At 44.7% G+C, this 17,061-nt stretch overlaps 1 long non-coding RNA gene across 1 annotated transcript in view; it reads right to left on the bottom strand.

Moving 5' to 3' along the window:
- LOC139045534 (uncharacterized) overlaps positions 1 to 16,347 on the bottom strand; it is a 29,039-nt gene extending 12,692 nt beyond the window's left edge. The window contains exons 1-2 of the long non-coding RNA XR_011504054.1: positions 15,991 to 16,347; positions 10,501 to 10,602 (exon numbers count right to left, since the gene is read on the bottom strand). This is a non-coding gene — a long non-coding RNA (uncharacterized lncRNA). The remainder of the gene's footprint in view (positions 1 to 10,500; positions 10,603 to 15,990) is intronic.
- Positions 16,348 to 17,061: the final 714 nt, after the last annotated feature.

The following is a 17,061-nucleotide window of genomic DNA, read 5'->3' as shown; positions in this document are numbered from 1 at the left end:
TCACAGGTTGTTGTCAGTAGTCATGGCATTTCTTTGGCAATACAGTTCCCTTAGCAGATTCCTGTCTATTTGCTTCCAGTGAGTTCCATGGGCTAACAATCCTAAGCCAAAATCTTGTCTGGACACAGTCTTTGATTCTGAGAACCGTTGCCTCCAAGCTATGTCCAGTCCCCGTCCTTCAGTCTACTGGCCTCTGACTGAAGTAACTGTTTCAGTCTTAAGTGCCAAGGCCCAGTTTGTCAGGAGAGGACTTGGGACATGCAAGACATTTTCACATTTCTCTTGCTCAGTCTCCCCCTTTGCTCCGCTTGAGAACTGCCTTTAGCCGTCTGTTTCTTGTAGGACTTTACCAAAAGCATAAAAAGCAGCTAGCACACCAAGATTCTGAATTTCTTCCTACTACTACAGCCTCAGTAGGCACGTGGTCTATGTCCTAAGGAACAATGGAGGACACGTTATAAATCAAGGGCCCCCAACTTCCCAGCCTCCTCCATCCTACCACCTCCACTCAGCCCATTCCCCATTTTAGAGTCTGATGCTTACAGCACCTACTTCTTGAGAAAAAATAAAGGAAAATAATCTTTGAATAGGCCAACAAAAATGCACACACTTCAAAAGTATAAAAACATTAACTGGATACAAACAGAATTAGTTATAATGATTGCTCATGGGGAGGATGGAACTGGGGAAGACATAGAAAAATACGTTATCTGTAAAAGTCATCTCATTAGAAAAAGATCTGAGTAGATATGATAGAATGTTTGCCTGTTTGGGATGACATGGGCATTCATTATATTATCCTCTATGCTCTTATGAGTTTTTTAAAATTAAAGATTTTAAAAGGAGGTGGGGCAGAGTCCATGACCCTGGATGAACACTCAGCAAAATGATCAGTCTGGCACAACAGACAAGGAGCTGGCATCTAACAAGTTCCCAAAGGGATGGCCTCCCACAGCTAAGTGAAGGCCATGCTTGGGATCCGAGCACATCAGCGCATGGTCAAGTTCTGTCTCTGTCCTCTGCTCTGCCCATCTAAATCATGGTCACCTTTCCAGACTCTGCTGAAGTCCCCCCCCTCCAGGAAGCCTTCCCTGACTATTCCACCTCACACTCATCTCTTCCTCCACTCAAGTATCAGAATACCCAAAGCCACTGCCCTCTAGTGTATCACTAATTCTTTACTTCAGGAATTTTAGAGAAGCCAAAGCAGTGAGGTGCAAAGCCCACATGGGCTGCTACAGAGTTAACAGGAACTTCATGGTAAATGCATAGTCTTGATTATCTGGGGACTACGCAGGAGGGTCATTGCTTCTGATGGGGCCTGACTTTTACATGCCCGTGCCAGTTGCTCCCCAAACCACAAGCCCATTAATGGAAGATGGCCTCAAATGTCACCTGGCTGACAGTGTGCAGCTGGCAGAAACAGGCCCATTTGCCACAATTCAGCAGGTCCAGCTCTCAGCTCCGATGAGCCCCGATTCCCTCCGAACGCTTTTTCCTTTTGTGTGATATATGTAAAACACTCCTAATGTGAGGATCCGCAGAGAGAGCTCACACTGCCTGGCTAAGTGTTTTTTAAAGAATCAAGCTCTTACCTTTTAAAATTACACCGGGGTGGTATTGTTCAAATATGTAAGACTGACTACTCCAGAAAGCGGCAACAACAGGATACAATGCACTAATTTTACCCCACTTTGACTTAGAAAATATAATCGGTACTTACAAAAATTGTAAATACTAAAGAATCAAGGAAATAGGATTATTTTAAAATAGGGCGCTAATACATCAAGCAAAATAGCTTTTGCTAGTTTTAACTGAGGGCCATTATCTATCAGAGAAGATATACCTCTGGCCTTGATAATGTAAAGAAACACAAATGACTAAAGAAGCTTGCCAATATTTCTGGGAGAGGGAAGAGAGGAAAGAGTCCATAAAGAGATAGAAACTTGGAAAAGCTGAGTGATTCAACAGGGTAGATAAACAGCCTCAAGCATGCCTGAGGGGGGTGAACCAGGCCTGGTTCCATTACCATAATTTCTACGGAGGCTCCATCCCTCTTCTTTCTAAATTGCAGTGGCGATCATGCAATCCAGGACTTCCTTATTACCTCTTGTGGTTGTACTCAATCATTGCATCTGTCTCCCCAACTAAATACAGCCCCCTTGGGGTAGAACTGTGCCCTTTATTTCTCTCCTACACCAGCTCACGTCATCCTACTTCCAGTCTGCAAACCAAGCACAGCCGGGCCCGCACAGTAAGCAGCCTTGAGCCTCATGGCATAGCCCAGTTTTCCCCTCTCTCTGTGTCCCTGCCTGTAATAAATGGAAAGGACTGTGAAGCAACCTGCCTTACAGCCCTGGTGGAGAGTAGCCACACTGTCTTCCTGAAAGTGTGCAAAGACTAGCAGACGCATTCATTTTGGACATAATTCCAAGACAGAAAGGTGAGGTATTCTAAATATACTTCAGCTGGCAAGTGCTATTGAGGTACATCTAAAACCTAGTTTTAGAAGATACTAGTTTGATTTACAGGGACCCAAAACTGACGAGGAGTTGAGGACAAGGGTGGGAGAGGGGTCCCCAGTCACTTTGCTGGAAACTACAGGGTGTTTGGTAATGACCAAGTAAGGTGTGTGTCCTTCTTCATTGGTATCCTTGCTTCTTATGGGCATTTGACCTTTATAGGCTCCACTGTGGCCGCCAAGTGCATCCCCCTGCCTCTGAGTATCACCACATGGAAGTAATTCCAAGAACGTGAGGTGAAGAACCAATTCTGTGGAAATCAGTACTCTTCATACTTTCTGTGCTTTTTTTGCTGTGTGTGACTCTCAGTGGATGAGAAAAAATGAGTAGAGGAAGCTTCCATGTCATATTATATTTACATTTATTAGAGCATTCCTCTTATTTTTGTCTTCCATACCAAACCCAGGTTGTTTTTATCCATGGGCACGTGGATACAATCCTAGGGTCTACATGTTTTCTTTTCAACAATCATATGGAAAACATATATATTGGCTCTTGATTCTAAAAGAAAACCTGAAAATAAAAATTAATATTTGTTAGATTAAATATCTACAATATGTCATGTTTTTGTCATTTATCCTATTCACAAAAATATCATATTTGAAAATAATTTGTAAACTAGATTTTGCCCCTTCCCCAAATTCCTGGGGGGGTATCATCTTGCCCGAAAACAATTGTCAATTATAACTTCAATGAGTTACTCTGAGCCAAATAACTTTCAAAGCAAAATTTTAAAAGTATAACAAGCATTTTGCGAAAAATGTTTCATGTGGAAAACACACACACACACACATGTTAGATATAATGTGGGGCTCCAAATCAAGATCGCCACTGTCCATGATGGTTTTAGGAGGACCAATGATTCTAGTTTGGTCTCTACTAAAAATGTCTATTTCATTTCCCATGAAAGAGTTAAGTTTCCATTTACTGTGTGTGTATTTTAAAAAAATATATACATATTTAAAATATAATTTGCCATTTTAACCATTCCATTTAATTAATTAATTTATTTTTATTTTTTTCTGAAAGATTTTATTTTTTCCTTTTTCTCCCCAAAGCCCCCGGGTACATAGTTGTGTATTCTTCGTTGTGGGTCCGTCTAGTTGTGGCATGTGGGACGCTGCCTCAGCGTGGTTTGATGAGCGGTGCCATGTCCACACCCAGGATTCGATCCGTCGAAACACTGGGCTGCCTGCAGCGGAGCACATGAACTTAACCACTCGGCCACGGGGCCAGCCCCCCATTTACTTTAAAAGTAAATACAATATGGTATTTGTATAGCCAATATCATTCTTTTGGGCACTTGATCATTTCTACTCTGCTTTGTTCCTTAACTGACTTGTGTGTTTCCAGTCTTTTCTCTAAGATGGTAAACTTCTTGAGGTAGAGCCTAAGTAGCTTCTTTTCTTTTCTGAGTTATAGGGCTAAGAACAGAGCTGAGTATTTAACTGGAACGCAATAAATACTCACCACTGAGTGAAAGAACATGTGAGAAAATGACCGAAACCTTGATGAGACAGTTGATTCAAAGCTGTGCAGTCCCACCCTGGTTTTTCAAACTATTTTGTATGGGGAAAACGAATGGACCTAATTAGTTACAATGGAGGTGCTCTGGATGAGCTTAGGTAAGGAAACTGATGCCCCCCTCTGCCTCCAAGTTTCTGGAAGCCTCCCTAACTCACTCCAGACTGAAAAGAATCTCTTCCAGGGTCAAAGGACTCCTAAGAAATACGTATAACTCTTCCTGGATAAAGGACACTTCTGCTCATCTAACTCCCATCCATGTTCCTGTAGTACAGAGTTGACCACAAGCGGTAAGATACTCCCTTTCCCAGGCTAAACAATTCTTATCCCTTTAGCTTTCCCTTAGCACTCATCTGAAAACTATTAAGGGACACGTGCCTCTTCCAACTCCTTCCCTGGTTCTCACCATCTGTTTGTATTCCGGGACCCACATAAATACACAAAAACTGAAACTGAGCCTAGGACTTGAAATCAAGTGGCTTGGGTCCAAATCCTAGCTCAGATACCAGCTGTGTGGCCTTGGACAAATTACTTAACTCCTCTGACTCTTAAGTTTTCTCTTTTGAAAAATGGGGTTGATAAGATATGAGTCACAAGATATGGATTAAATGAGGCAATGTACTTGAAAACAGCACACAGTAGCTGCTCAATCATGTGTGTACATTTTAATGTAACTCAGTTATTGCTTCTGCTTCTGGTCCCCTCCTTTCCTCCGTCCCTTCTGGTTCCCCATGATGCCTGATGAGCACACTGTTAGTGGTTATTTCATTAACTGCTGCATGTAGTTTTGAAACATTTATTTATAGATTTGAGCATATATTTATTGCTTCCTTACAGATAAAATTTGAGGTGGTATTTAGATTTATGCCATTTTCTAAGGAACTCCTTGTGAATAGCTGTAAGATTGACTTATCTGACTTGGGAACATGTTGTCTTTGCCTTGTCAAATGCTCTCAACAGAGTTCTCCTTTTCTTCTCTGTATCAGAAGTCACATAATGGCAGATATGCATGAGTTCCCTAAAGAACAATGAGGGACTTCACAGAGCTCAATTTGGGAGAATACACAAGTGTTGCTGTTATAGAGTGATATTCCCATGACACTTGTGAGTGGAAAATGAACTGGACACCAGATGAAGTGAGGAAGGCTTGAGGGGAGAGAAACTTGCTTCCAAAAGGAACAAAACAAAAATGCCTCCAGCCAGGCAGAACTGAACAGGGACTCTGTAGATGGATAAGCTAGGGGAATTAACCATCCACCCCTATGTCTGCCGTCAACCCGGTGGCCACCACTGTAGGTGATGACTCTGAACTCCCCAGGACAGATCTGTTTACTGAAACATTCTTTTCTTTTTATTTGGGGGAGGGGATTAATGAGTACCTCAGTCCTTGAAATCTCTACTGACTTTCTAGTGATCATTAATTCTTTCTTCATTCAGCAAACAGGACTGAGTGACTAAATGAATGAAGTAAGTAGATCCTGGTTCACCCCAGTAGTCAACCTCAAGGGTGACAAAGTGATCCCTTGAGGATCAGCTTGGAGGAAAACTTTTCTTCTACTTTTGGCCTCATTCATTTCTTGTTCTTCACATGCTATGGTGAATGTTCAATTTCAAATTCCAAATCAATTCAATTCCATTCCAAATCTTGTGTGAGTGTATGTCGTTAGGCAGAATCCAATTCAAATCCAGAACACTAGCTTCAAGAAAATTTCAGAAATGTAGTTTGCATCTTTCTAATCTCTCTATCAACAAAGAGAATGGAAGGAATGTGAGTGAGCCAATCCAGAGTGTACGGCGCATCAGTGTAACCAGATATCACAGAGAAGATGGGCTTTGAAATAGGCCTTAAAAATGTGTAGGATTTGTTGTTAAGAGGGAAACCTTCAGAGAAGAGAATTCCTGGCTGGTGAAGAGGAAAAGGGAGCAGGGGATAATAAGAAGAATAACTTATCTGGACTGGACCAGAGTAGGCTTGCTAGGAAGGCTGTTTAGAGAAGACTAAACTTGATGCTGTAGACAGAGGAGTGGGAGAGACATTGAAGGTCATTAAGCAAGGAAGGGAGTTTGAACAAGGTAAATTCATGCTACCATTCCTATTTTCATAATCAATATATACCTGCCAAAGGGTGATCTCCTACCCTTTGATTTTTCTCTCCTTGTTCTTAAAATCTAGCAGTAGGTTATCACTATGCTAATCGCTGACATTATTTAGCTGGTTTAATATTTTCAGAATCAGTAGGCAATCCCAGGATGTAGAGAAAGGCTTTAAAAAGCTGGAGGGAAATTATTTCTACCCTAGAATTCTATACCTAGCCAAACTATCAATCAAGCGTAAGTGCAGAATAATGACATTTTCATTCATATAAGAGCTCAAAAAAGTCACCTCCTCCTTATCTTACATATCTTTTTACCATGAAGTTTCTGAAGGTGTAAACCAAGAAAGAGGAAGATATTGGATGCCAAAAACAAGGAATCCAGTACAAGAGAAAAGCTGAGGGAATCACTGAGATAATCATAAAAAAGATCCCAAGACCATAACTTCACAACAGCCCAGGGAATACCCAGTCCAGATGGAAGCAGAAGGACAGAGAGCTGTGAGACGAAAGTGTCTAGGGAAAAAATAAAACTAATAAAACTCCTAATGTATTAAACATATCAAGACAAGATTTACAACATTTAGGGATGAATTAGTGATAAGTATATAGTAAAGTAAGGAAAAGAGAGGCAATTATTAACTCCACTGAAAACAAGGAAAGTAAAGATAACAAAGGAAATGTAACCATAGAATACATATAGATCCACAGAAAGTAATTCTTCTCATAATCATAGTAAACACTAAACATTGACCCCATCAAAAATTATGATCTAACTAGGTTGTAAGCACAGGGGGCAGAGAAAGTGTTGGTGGGAAGTGAGCAAGTGTGAATGGGGTGAGGAAAAGAGATGTAAGAGAGCCCCAACCTCAGCTTCCTGTTTCAGAAGTTAGTGGGCAGGATCTAAAATTGGAATAGTAATTTCTAAAATGTAGACATAACAGCATAAGCATGTTATTTAGATAAATGGAAGTAAATCATGGAAGAAGCTGCTAAAAGATTTGAAATTGTGTCCTCTGGGGAATGTGAAAAGGGAGTTGGGAGTCAGCCCCATAGAATTACATTTTTTACTTTTAAACTATGTGCCTGTATAACTTTGATAAAAAATAATGTTTTACAAGAGCTTACAGTAAATGTGCAGACTTAGTTCTCTGATCACAGTTTCTCTGTCACCAAATCCCCTCAAAGTCTCAGACCCTTCTAGCTACTAGCTACTTGCTGGCCATTTATATCTGACCACAGACTCCCCCTGGCAAATGGGTGGCTCAGATTTTGTTGAATTCTGTTCACTACAAAATCAGAAGTTTTGGGAATCTCTTAAAATATTACCGTTACCAATGGCCTCAGCTTGTCGTTTGCAGCCAAGGGAAGGCAAAAACGGCGCGGAGGGAGGCCGCAGCAGTAACAGGTCTTTGAAAGGGCTGCTTTGGTTGTGGTATCCTTTAGCAGGGACAAAGCAACTGAAGAACACTGTGACTATGGGAGGAGCAAAGCTGTAACACAATCTAAAAGTTAGTTTTTGTTTATGGCTTCAAATTATGTATTCTACCCCTTCAGAGCAGGCTGCAAAAATAATGGGTCATTGCTCAAGGAAACCAATAAATAGAGCTGCTTCTGGATGAAAAATCAGAAAAATCCTGTCGTATTTTCAGACCTTCCCCCGGCTGTGTTCTATCTCACCATCCTTCCCCTGGGCTGCGTGGCTTTTGGAAGAGGGAGAGATAATCATTACCGTTCTGGAGGGAGGGAAATTTAGAAAGTGTTTCATTTTCTAAGCTCCCAGTTGCTAATGTATTAAGTTCTCTGAAAAATTCTCTTCATCATTTTTGGTGATTTTTTTTTCTTTCTAAGCAGCATAAAGCTCCAGTAGAAGGCAAAGACATTTCCTTGTCTGAATTACTGCCACCATGAAATAGATTGAAAAGAATATATCATTTTATATCAACCAGTAGCATCCTGGTCCACGGAGGGGTGTCTCCTAAAGCTATCAAGATAGTGTCTGAGTATTAATCATTTCTCAAACAGTGAGAGCCCCAACACCAGCCAGCACCCACAAAGGCTGCAACCCCAGGGCCAGCTGCAGCCGCCCACGACAGACGCCTGCTTGGGATGCAATCTCCGACCTCTGTGACAGAGAGCACGTGCCGGCTGGCTCCTGCTATTTGGCTAAAGGGCTGCTGCCAGGCAGTGTGGCTGAGTGGGCCCTGACCTCCCCAAACTGGGGAGTCACAAAGCCCTGGTCATTACAGTTGAGAGGGCCGGGATCGGCAAGAGTGGGACGTGCGAGGTTGCAGGGAACACACACACGTAAGAGTGTGCACTAAATATGTGTAATCAAATACTCCTGGTTGTGCACACACACTCAAATAATGCAGGCTGGCCCCACGTGAAGCTGCACAGCACAGTGGCTAAGAGCACAGCTTTAGAATGAGACTGGATTCAGCAGTCCGCTCTCAGCTACTTTTCTAAACCTCTGTTTTCTCATCAGTAAAATGGGGATAATCATAGTATCCACATCAGAGGCTTTTACAAGGATTAAATGAAGCTCTAGCCCAGTACCTTGCACATAAAAAAAATTCCATTGGCATTGGCTACTGTTATCAGTAATAAAAAATTGAAATTTATAAATGGGTACATTTAGCCAGTAGCTGATAAACATATGTATTGATGGTGACAAATAATTGTGGACCAAAGAATTCTTCCCTTCTGTAGGAAAGAGTCTTTCCAAAACCTTCTGAGGGGAGGAGGCTCCTGGTACTTTTAAGACCGTTATCTATTTTTGGATCACAAAGTATCTGACAGAAAGGTTGGAGCTGTGAGGTCAGAGAGGCTCCATAAGACATTAAATAGAAGAACTCTGAGACGATAAGGTGTGACTTAATGGAGAAGTAGGATTTGCTTTGTAAACATTCCTTTTACGCCCTGCCCGAGGAGCATGGCCAGGAGTCTGGGGAGAAGGACCATAGGAACCCAGGACATCCCATCGTCTGTGCTCTACCTGAAGGCAATTTTCTCCTGTAAATAACAGTTTGGCAGCCAAAAGGCATACTAATGGGTCCCTTTAGTGGCTTTGATAAATTCTCCCTTCGTTGTGAGGACGGGCTGCCTCCAACCCTTGCCCTGAATGAGAAATGGTCCAAACAGCTGAGTATCTGATTGGACCGTCTCTTTCCTCTGAGAGGTTCTCCGTACTGACTCTCCCTGCCTCACCCCAGCCCCAGGGAGGATTCTGGGAGGACCCTCCCACTTCCTCCAGAGCTCAGGCCATGGTTCCCGGGTGTTGTACCCTCTTTCTACCCACAGCACTATGTGCAGCCAGGGCCCAGGTGCCAGTGGAGGAGGGGGAGAGATTTTCTTTTTGGTGCCAGCCAGCAAAATGGACTTTAAAGCATCTGGCAGCCGCTGGGAAAAGAGGCAGTCATAGTCATGTTACATGGTTATATAAGTTACACAGCTACATTAGTAACAGGACAGGTAGCCTTGCTTGTGGGCTTCCTGGCCAAGTCTTTCTCAGCCCATATAGTCATTGGATCCGGGCACCCCAGCCTCTACAGGGTAGCTGTTACTGGCCCCATTTCACATGTGACGAGATTAGGGTTATGTGATGAAAGGGGATACAAACTAGTTAAGGATGTGACATCTCTTGGCCTCCTGCCCACAGGTTTTTTCACTTCATGGGACCCAGATGCAAAACGAGCACCTTTCCTATTAAGGGCACCTCTGGCAAGTCCAGGCTGGGATTGTGAAAGGAATTCACATTATAGTTCCTGCCAGCAGGACATTTATAAGCCACCAGGTGAAACAGAACAAAATATACTGAAGGATAACTGACGATTATTACTGAGCAAATGATAGCAGGGCCTCAGACGAACGGTGCGTGTGCAAGTGGGCATACAGTAGGAGCAAAGCGGAGCCACCGTCTGCGCTCGGGAGCTGACGTTCTCAGTAATGCGAGAAGGCAAGTAGGGAAAGCGGGTCAGACCACGGACTGGCGCACAGAGGGGGCTTGCACGGGGCCGAGACGGGGCAGGCTTGAGGAAGCAGAGCACTTTGAACTGGGCTTTAAAGAAGAGCTGAGTGGTGAGAAGCTTCCAGCAGTAGGTCAACCTTCTGGGACTAGAAGGTTCTTGTGAGAAAGAAGTGGATGATGCGTGAAGAAAGGTTATCAGGACCACACTGAGGAAGGCCTGAGGGGCAGGCGCGATGTTTGACCGCCGTCCTGCGGGCATTGAGGGGTCTCTGAAATTTCCCAGCAGGGGCGTGGAGTTGGCGCAGTGCCCGGAAGGGGATGGGGGCGGGGAGTCAGAGGAAGGGGTTGATGAGCCGAGAAAAGGAGAGGGCTGAAGGAGAGGTGAGTTTACCTGAGGGCGGTGAGCAGGGCTCTGCGGTCAAGTGGACCTGGATGGCAACCCTGGGGGCGATCCTGGACACTGACTGCTTCTCTGGACCTCGGTAACAGTACTCTAAAATGTAGGCAAAAATGTAAATACTAGAGGAACCTGCCTCTTGCTCAGAAGTTTATGTGGATGCAAAAGGCTTAGGGCAGTGCCTGGCGCGTACAGGAGGTATTCCAAGGACGAGGACAACTGCTATTATTATTTTTATTAGTGTGGGGCAAAGGAGAGGGAGGCGTTAATGACATGAAACTATGATCTAAGAACCTGAAAGTCGGAGAGGTGTGGACCAAGATGAGCGACAGGCTCAGTATGCCCCCTGGGGAGGCGGAGGAGGGTCCAACCGTCCAAGGCTGCTGCCTCTGCGGGTAGAGACCCCACCCTGCCCGCTCGAGCCCTCCCTTCTTTTCCCCTGAATCCCACCTGCCTCCGGCTTCTAGAAATCAGATTTCATTTCCAGAAGGAATGACCTTGTGGCTTTTGGGGGGTGTCTAATTCCACACGGAAAGACTTCACCCTTTCTTATGGTGTCCCCCCCATACAAGGCTGGGGTGTGGGTAGTGAGGGAGGGCGTCGGCGGAGCCTGGAAACTCGGCACCAAGGCAGCTCTCCACCCATGGCGTGGTGCTCAGAGGCAGCCGGAGCGCCAGGCCGAGGGCTTTCCCTGTGAGAGTCAGTTTCAAATATGAGGTTGATTTTATTTTCCCCCGTTGCAATTAACTGAGAAAAATATTTCAAAGCTGTATAATTAAAGGCCGGCGTTTTATTAGGGTTTAAAATAGTCGCTATGAAATTTGCTCCTGCCACTGGTAATTACAACATACATCTTAATATCCCCCTGCTTGCCAGCCCCGAGATAACAGCGCTGTGTGCGCTGCATTTGGCTCTGCAGAGAAGGTAAAATCCTTATCTTATCTCCATCTGCACACAACAACCAGCCTCTCTTCCAATTCAACCCTAATCTTCTTAGTAAATAATACTGATATTTTTCACCATCACAAAATGGAGCTGGTGCCAGATTCTCACTGATAACACTTCTCGTTTACACACCATTCTCTGTCAAAATCGGCCTGATTTTTCTTAATCTCTTTAACTTATCAAAAAATACTTTTTACATTCAGCCATAGTAAGTTCTTTTCTACCAAATAATAATATTATAAATAAATCCCTTTGCCTACAGCTGACTCACTGAAAAGATACTTGGCTCCTCATTCTCTTCGTGAATGGGAAATTGTTCTGCTCTTCCGTTTTCCTCCAAGTTTGCGGTCCACACCAAGGGAATTGTTCCCAGGCAGGCCCTGAGCCATCTTTGTATCTCATAGTGGGTCAGCTTGGTCCATGACAGGCGAGGTTGCTCTTTATTTTCGTAGTCCTGCTCGTGATGGGCTTCCCCCACCCCCACCTCCATCATCCTCCAGCTCTGCGACCCAGGAAAAATGCAGCGACTTTGGGCACATCCTGACAGGCTCCTCTCCAGCCTGCAGACCTCCCCACGCTGGGACAGGCCTCGTGCACAACCTCGTCTTGGCAGAAACTGGGGCCCAATTGCTTTCTCCTGCCACCTTTCAGTGTGAGTCTCAGAATTGTCACACAACCGGGGGAGCCAAAACTATGAAATGTTCATCACACGGTAGGTATTTATTGAGCACTTACTGTTTGCCCATTCCAGGCTTAGCCTGCTAGGGATTCCAGAGATGGAAAAGCACAGTTTCGGCCCACCAGGAGCACATCACGTACATAGTAGGCTCTCTTCAGGCAGGAGGAAAACTTCCAGTGTAGGAGGGCTGGGGTTTCAGAAATTTAAGACGTTGTAGGAAAAATAGGATTGGGGCAAGGAGGTTGAGAATGAACCCTCGGAAGCCTTTTGAATATTTGTGTAATCACTAAGAAAAAACAGAAAGAAGGAGATACTAACAAAGACACTATCAATAACATTTTACACAGTTCAAATTAATAGGAATCGGTGCTGTCCTGGGAGATTCCAATTTCCATTTCCAATTTCCTTGTTCACTAGAAAGTTTCTATGATTTCCCTCTCCCGCAGTTTCCATAATATGCTTGTAAATTTGCTTTGCTTTGTTGCAGATAATGCCCACCTAACAGGTTTTATTTTCTGTGTCTGTCCTCCTTCCAGACGTCTAGTGCTTTCCCATTCTGTGACTCCCCGTCATGAGCAGCCGGCTCCTGTCTCTGGGGCCTTGACTCCCGGGGTGGGAGTTCTCCTCCCTCCGCTAAGACGCTGATGAATCCAGGCGCTTGCGACAGCCCAGACTGGGAGTGCCCTCTGTTTAGGCATTTCTCATTCCCATGTGGTCCCTAAATACCCAGGACTGTGAGATGTGGGCTCTGTTCATGGTACACATCTTGCCAAAGCGTGTGGCCTCAGTTCCTCTGTCCCATGTGTCTGCCGCCCTCAAGCCAAGGAAGTGCGAATCCTTGGCTCTGTTTGTGTCCCTTATCTTCCTTTTCTTTTCCAGGTGACATTGAAAACCTTCCCATTTTTTTATCATCCGTCTGCCTCACCTGCCCTTTATATTCCTGATATCCAATTGCCCCATCATCTAGGAGGCAGGCGAGTATAGTTATTAAGACTCAATCAGAACAGGCCTGGATTTCAGTCTTTCTGCCACTTGCCTGCTGTGTGAATTTGGGCAAGTTACTTAATCTCTCTGGGCTTCAATTTCTTTACCTGTAAAATGGACATGATAATAAACCTATCTCATAGGACCAATGTAAATTATCTTATAATATAATTTAATACTCTATAAATGTACCTGGATCATAGTAAAGGCTCAATAAATGATAGCTAGCTTAATAATATTAATTAGAACTCAAAGCAGAAAGATAACAGCGTGGATGTCCTTGGCTGAGAATCTATCCAGAGTTGCAGAACATGGTGAGAGCTGACCACAGAAGGCCAGGCAAGTTCTCTAAAGAGGCCTCTTGGTGTTTTGGTTTGTGGATAACTTCAGAAGCTTGGTGTTTGCTGGACCCACTGACCTCTTGGGAATAGCATGAAGAGCACAAACCGTTCAATAAACAACTTTGTGCCCTGATTAATAATAAATAATAAAGACCAAAAAAATGTGCAAAATTTATTTTTTAAAGTGAAATTCTTCCTGACCATTCCAAGAGGTCAGTTTAACCCAAATGTTGTCTACAGAGCTCTCCAAGATCTCGGGGCTGCTGTTTACATGGGCCTGGCAGGTGTTTGTGGTGAAAAACAGCTAAATGGAGAAGGATCTTGGTGCCAGAGCTGCCCACTTCTCCATCTTTGAGGGGCACTCACCCTTCAGTGCAGCTGCCCTGTTGGTTCACTTGTTTCGCCTCTCCAGCTGCTCCTCTGAGACTCCCTCCTCAGCCGTGTTAGACCCACGCGATTTAAGCAGAAGATAATCCAGTGTCACTCGCTAGCAGTTGTGTTTAGACATGTGACAAGTGCTTACTGTGCACCAGGCACTGTGCTGGCCTCTTTACATATCCTCTCATTTAATCTCCCAATGACCCTGCTAGGCAAGTACCCGCTTGGTCCCCTACCATCACCAAGCTTGTCCCCTCCAACTAGATTCAACCCTCTACTGGTTCCCTGGAGATTTTTTTCCATCACTGAAGACCTGCCATGTCCCATGGAGAAAGGACTTTGAGACTTTCTCTAACCCCCATAGCCCCTCCCTCCCTGACCTCTAGTCACTGTGACATTGTTATTTCATTGGAAGGTGTGCGTTGTACTTTTTTCCAGCAAGATTCTGAGGCCCATTAGGGCACAGATCACACCGCATAATCATCGGCCTCTAGGGCTGAAGTTGTGTATATGAGATATCATTATATCCAGCTCCTCATTTTGTAGATGAGGAGACAGAAGTCTGTAGAGTTGGAATATGCTTCCTTCCATGTTCCCCATGACTTCCTGCATTGGGTGAGTACACAGTAAATGCTCAATAAATACCAAGGCCATCTGTTTGGCTCCGGTGTTTACTATGAAATCCGTGGTGCAGCCTTCGTCTAGCACCTATTTTAAATGACTGTGTTCACAATATACACAACACACAGGCATCCCACTTTAAGAAAACCTCATATGCCGACTTCCTGAACCAGATAAACTAACATGAATTATTCATTCTGAAAAGCAGAGTTCCTTTAAATAGCTACTATATTTATGAGAACATTGGGTTTTAACACTGAATTTAAACTGAACTTTTCAGCCACATGTCAAATTGCAGAGAAGGCTGCCTCGTGCATCACTTACCTCGCAGACCAAATGGATCTTGGAACAAGCCAATGGGCCAGCAGATTTGACCCTGAGTCTGAACCTTACTTGGTGAGTCATTCCCGAACCCAGGCGGGCTGAATGACTGGCAGGCAGCTGTGGGTATGTGGATCCCGCAGCTCTGGGAGCCACATTTCTGGGTAAAAAGGTGGGAGATGCGAGTCCTGCCACACTGCTGCTGGCTCTCCAGGCAGTGGAGCAGACTCAGGCCAAGGATGCTGCCCACTGCCTTCCTTGGGTAGCCGTTGGTAATCCCGGGCTCGCCATCGACATGTCCCCTCCCCTCCGTGTCCCCTCTCTCTCTCATTCTGTGTGAATATGTATGGAGGGGGAAGTAGCCAAGTAACAGTATTAAACATAGATTTCCTCTTATTTGGGAGGTTCTTTAATCTTCATATGAAAAAGGCCCTGGGCCCTTTAAGAAGTCAGGAGGTAAACTGGGAGCTCTTGCAAGCACACAGAGCAATTCCGAGAAGGTTAGTTAGAAGTAAACTGCTGACACCAGGACATCAGGTGCCTCTATGAATTCCCTGCCCTCCTCTGTTGTCCACCCTGGAAGAAAGCCTATTCCATTGGGCCCAAGTTACCAGAAGTAGACCCCACTGTTGACCTGATTGCTGGAGCCCTCAGGGTTAACACGAGACCTGAGGAATAAATCAGTCTCCAGAGGCCTACCGACCCTTGCCAGGGACTGCAGATGACCCAGCATCCTCTAGGACCTGACCCTGAGAAGACCTTATGTAAAATCTGCCTCTTCCAGGCAGCCTTCCTTGCTTGGTGCCACTTGCCCTCTGCTCGCCTTCTCCCTCTGTGAACCTTTCTACATCTTGAATTTAGTCTGTACTGGAGTGTTTCACACTCACTCCCATGTTGTTCCATAGTTATTCCCTACTATTCCATGTGGTTATGTGTTATTTACTCAACTAGATCATAAGCTTAGTAATAATAGTAATAGCGAACATTTATTCAATGACTCTTAGGGGCCAGACATGTGCTTAACACTTGGCCTATATAATCTCGTTTAATCCTCAAACAACCCCAAAGGTAGCTATGATGTTCCCATTTTACAGATGATGAAACTGAGGCTTAAAGTAGGTAAGTAACTGAGCACTACACTACACTTTCGTCCCACCGCTCCAGGTGCCAGCTCTTCCCTTGCCTCCCACCCAAGGCCCTGCACATCACACTTACTTGCCAAATGCCACTAACCAGGAGCCACACTGTGTCTCCCCCATCCAGGGGGCTCGGAGCCCAGATTCACGGGTGTCGAGATGCGTCTTCTCGTGGACATGTTGTGGGTGGTGGAGCCGTTGTGTCTCTCTGCCCTGCTCCTCCTCGTGCACCGGCCCGCCGCAAGTTCCAGGATAGTGAGGATTATAGGGCCATGAGGTGGGCGCTCAGACATGCCTAGAAAGCAGGATCTGCTTACACTGAAGAAGCACTTTCCAAAAATGAGAGGCCGCAAAATGGCTGGAGTCATTGATGTGTTCTCTGAGGCAGCCCCAGTCCGGGAATGCTGGTCAGCGTGCTGGGGACGCTCTCACAGTCAAGGGCAGAACCTCCGAGCACAGGCTTTCCCTGCCTAGCACGGACCCGCCCTGCATGTGGCAGCCTTAATTGGGCCCTTGTTTATTATTGTAATGAGGATCCCTTTTCTAATGTGTTTTTTCTAGCCTTCATGTGGCTCAACTGTTATTTTTCTCACTTGACTTTTTTTTGCCTATGAAATGTTTTGGATAAATATGCAGCTGAAATGGCTCGTTACTGACTGTGTACATTTTTAGTTGAATGAAAAGTAAAGAAATACGGCATTTCGCATATAAAATATTCTGTTAATGTTATATAATTTGGCTGCGGAGTATCATTTTGCTTTTATGAAAGGGTTTGGTGAAACCCTCAGGAATAGCAGATGGCTAACACGCAGTCATTATCGGTTACTAAATATCACTTATATCATACTGATCTATTCACACAAGTCTAACCACACTAAATGTATATTTTTAAAAAAAGACAATATGTAACATGAGTGCTTGAAACAACGGCAGGACTTAAGTAAAATGCAGGAACCCGTCTAAGGTGTAAGCGATTCTAAGGACCCTGTTTGGGCTGCTGCAGCCCCCTCCCCATCACACATTGCCCTCTGCTCCGGGTTTTTAGGGGAGCTGGGCTCTGCCCGCAACCAGCTGGTCAGGGCGGGAATACGAGGAGAGATGTCGTGTCGAGGTCAGCATGTGAGCAGATGTTTTGAATTCTCTGCTCTGA

Source organism: Equus asinus, chromosome 6, assembly GCF_041296235.1.
Source record: "Equus asinus isolate D_3611 breed Donkey chromosome 6, EquAss-T2T_v2, whole genome shotgun sequence".
Taxonomy (NCBI): Eukaryota; Metazoa; Chordata; class Mammalia; order Perissodactyla; family Equidae; genus Equus; species Equus asinus.
Note: the sequence above shows the minus strand (reverse complement) of the source record. Positions and strands in the feature narration are given on the sequence as shown.